The sequence below is a fragment of the Atta cephalotes genome (genome assembly GCF_000143395.1).
Source record: "Atta cephalotes unplaced genomic scaffold scaffold00027, whole genome shotgun sequence".
NCBI classification, from domain to species: domain Eukaryota; kingdom Metazoa; phylum Arthropoda; class Insecta; order Hymenoptera; family Formicidae; genus Atta; species Atta cephalotes.
The window spans coordinates 344,801-349,000 of record NW_012130091.1 but is presented as its reverse complement, the minus strand read 5'-3'; the positions used below and the strand labels follow the sequence as shown (position 1 = coordinate 349,000).

Here is a 4,200-nt window from a genome sequence, read left to right as displayed (position 1 = left end):
AGATTTCTTCATACTGAAGCAAAAAATTAAACCTCCCGCAAATGACGAGAATTTGGCTCGTAAACTGACATTTTCAATCGAGAATAACTTTATGATGCAGACACAAATCGACTAATGTTTCTATGAGGTTATGTTGACAGATGCCCAAGTTTATTGTATGACGTCTATGATCTATTTATTTCGACCACCACTTACCGTTAAAGCCATCTATAGGAAAACGGCGGAAGCAAAGTTGTACACCTAATATAACGTAACATTTTTTGTCATACACAGTCGCTAAAAGTTTATCTTGCTGCTTGCCACGTGATTTATCACGTTGGATAGAATGGCAGGTCAACATACTCGTGCAAATGCGAATATTCTAAGAGACCTCAAGAGCGTAACCTGTGAGCGAATCCTGAGCAATCGCGCTAATGTCAAAGTCCAAGACGTTTTCGACCTATCGAAATTTGGCGTATGGCAACAGTTGATACATCACCCATCCGTATAAATTATTAACATCAAGTACATCAAGTATGTAGAAGATTGCGATGGGTTGCGACTGCATATATTTGTTATTGGCTCGCGCGTATCTGCTGGAATATTGATTAAGATTGCCACGCTCTATATTGCGCTCGATAAACATCACCATCGATGTCAGTGAGCAGTTCGAAATTTATGCGTGTATATATTTCAGCGTCCCACGTAAAACCTGGTAAAGTATAATACGCAGGGTCGAGACCGTACTTTCAATATATTTATCGCGAAAATTTTCAAATATATCGACTAACAGTAACACTTTTTAAATATAGATCGCTATATTTATCCAAGGATTAAACAGAACTGTTGCTATACGTTCATACGCGGCGTGCGCGTAATCGCTTTCGGATACAGTGTCACCGGTCAAGGAACTGTAGAATGATTCGTACCGTGGTAAACGCGTATCCTGCAGCTTGTCAGTATAACAATGTATTCGTACGGAAAAATTCCTTTTCGTGTCAGTAACTCGAAGTTTTCAGAAACAAATTGTAAAATTCGAAGTTCATTTTTATTGAAAAAGGATGCTAATTTGTCGAGATTGGTACTTAAAAATTTATAAAAATCATAATTTTATGTATTTCACGAATCTGATCTTTCAGCAGTATCTTTAACATTTTTTGTAATTGATATATATTTTTCCTTTATTGATAATAATTCTATACTGCCTTCATATATTATAATTATTTCTTTGATAATAAAATGTGAATCATAGCCTAATAAATTGTGGAAAATTATAAGAATAAAATATGAGTTTTTATAATTTAAATTACAATTGGAATGCGCGGGACCTCTGTAACGACCAATTAAATGGCAATGATCGTTTATTCGATTATCATAGTACGAAAGGCTTTTCGCACACATAACAATGCGTCACGCTGTTCAATGTTTCCCACTATTCGCTCAACAAAGTTTCTATGGGGACATTAGCAGCTAAAATTTTTTTCATGCGATGTGCTAAACTTCTCTTTTTCGACAAATCATGAAACACAATCCGGATCGGGACGAAATCGATATTTTAATAGCGAATCGTCGAACAACGCACGTAGTATCATATGCTAAATACTTGAGGATGTTGATATATGCGCGTAGATGCTTTCTGATCGCTATTAGTTTTCTCGAGGATACATTCTTGATTAGTATAAACGATGTGAAACTCGTTTCTTTCTATTATAGTTTATTATAGTTGTTAAAACTGAACTACTTGTCGTCGCTCAGTAGTCGGATAGCGCAGTCGTTTATTCGTGGGCAATCTATCATGTGTGATTGCAATTTTTCGTTGAAATGAAAATAATATAAACAGCTGCAAATAAAAATAAATAATGTTAATTTTTTTTTAAAGAATTCGCTTTTATTAATCATATACTTACCAATCGCAAATATACTTTTGACCGTGATTTTTACTCAATTGTGAACTCATGAGAGAGATGTTCTTGATACGAAATGGCTCACATTGTCTTGCGGAACTTGCAAATATAGTAAATTGATATGTTTCTCCTTTCAGCGAGTCGTACCGGGAGAACATTTAGCGTTTTCAATCCCTATACCGTATACATTAATGAACACGTCATACATTGAAATGTTTGAATTTCGTTACATCTTTTAACGTTATAGGAAATTTTATATTTTTTGGAAATTCAGCACCATTGTATAGTGGGTAAATTCACGATCTGCGTTTCTTTCGGCTAGACACAAAGCGGTGACCACCGCTCACGCGAAACATACATTGTCCATTGATCGCTCTCTTTATCATTATCCTTCATGGCACTTCGAAGCGACATCTCGCGCACATTGAATTACACTTATTGTTTATTGTAAAATTCATGATTCGCAACAAACATTCACTGTCACATTCTTGAAACTCTTCAAGAGATGTTAACATGGGTTCGATGACATCTCGCCGCTCGTATCACTTACGCAAGTTCGATATTTGAAAGAGTTCATAGTTTTTATATTTTTATTGGCACGTTTATCACTCGTCGCAAATTCGCCGTTAAATATCGTGTTCACTTTTATACAGTTGTGTCTTTCTATTATGTTTTACATTCGCGCGAGCATTACTGTTGATATTTTGTAAAAATCGTTGTGGCTCGATATAGTCCGCGTTAATTACCGCGTTAAAATTCAATTTTCAAACGTTGCATCGATTTCTCGCCAAACAAAAAATCTTTCCACTGTTATTGTCACTGTTATTGCTAGTATTCGCGTAATCATTACCAAAATGCAGAAATCGTCTTTCTAATTGAGTCTTTGTACCCTCGAGACAACAGTACAATTGTATTGTGATTAGAGATTGTCTGTATTCAGGAGAGCCGTGGACGCTTGATATAATTACATTCTTCAAACTGTTTAATAAATTCATTGCATTCTTCTATCCACGCGAAACACTCCTTCAAGGCAATTTGGTGGGATCGCTTCAACAGATCGCGTTCTACTTGACTGAAATCTCGATCCATGTTTACAACGATTTATTAACAATAAGATGAGTTCGCTCTCATAGATTTCAACGTACTATAATCTGGCACATTTCTAGACTGAATTTATTTTCGTCTCTCTCTTTTTAGAGTAGAGCATTATGTGTTTATTTTCAAAGTATGTTTCAAGAAAACGCTCCACTCTTATAAAAATTTATGAAAATACAATTCTATCGAGTTTCACTTACATTTATACTTCTATTAATTTTGAATATGCATATTGCAAAAACATGTCCGATTGTTATGTCCCCTTCCAATAAACGATCGAGGGAACTCTTTTATCAAGGGAGCCATTGCGTCAATATCATCGATTTCGTAGCCAAATGTTGGTACTCAATTAATTAATTATGAAACTTGGTCGTATATATTTAAAATAATTAATAAATGTTTGTTTCTAGAAAAATTACATTACGCCATATCTTGGCCGAAAAAATGATTGGAGCATATATTGGCGAATAGCCTTTGTAACACTTCGTTTTATAATCATTTGTTTTTTGTATTGTTTTTTTTCATGGAAATCTCTTTTTTGTGATGTGTTTTGTCTTGTACGTGATTATAGTCTCCAAAATCTATGATATCTTATTGCCACTCCATATGACGTCATTCCTATCTCCGAAGAATGCGCACCGCATTCCTCTTGGAGTTCCTGAGTTAGAACTCCCACAGGATTATTACTTAGAGAGGCGATTTCAATTGTTCGCTTGCAGAAATTATGAGCATAATCATGTAACTACGCGTAATTGCCGATAGTAATTGAACTATACTTTCAATTGTTTCAACTTGCGTCAGTGTTCTGTCTGAATGTAATTCCAAACTGAATCCATTTTCGTCTGTATTATATATATTCTCTAGTTCGAAAAGATTTATATTAAATTTTACAGTAGCTATGAATTCCTGCAATAAACATGCAATATGTAATTGTTCTTTATTTCTTGGCGCAGAACGATTTACAAATTTTATTATTTTTCTTGACACAATTCCATGTTTTCTTTTAAAAGTTAATATCCATGTTGCACTAATTTTAAATTACGGAAGATCGATTTGTGCTTGACTTCTAGGGCTCATTGTTGTAAATCTATATCATATGAATATATATATATATATATATATATATATATATATATATATATATATATATATATATATATTATTATTTACTTTTACTTCTAACTAGTTTAACTTTTTAAATTTTAACGTTTAACGTTTACGT

At 33.8% G+C, this 4,200-nt stretch overlaps 1 pseudogene; it reads right to left on the bottom strand.

Annotated features, from left to right (window-relative positions):
• The window catches only part of LOC105620577, a 6,843-nt pseudogene extending 6,212 nt beyond the window's left edge, over positions 1–631 (bottom strand).
• Positions 632–4,200: the final 3,569 nt, after the last annotated feature.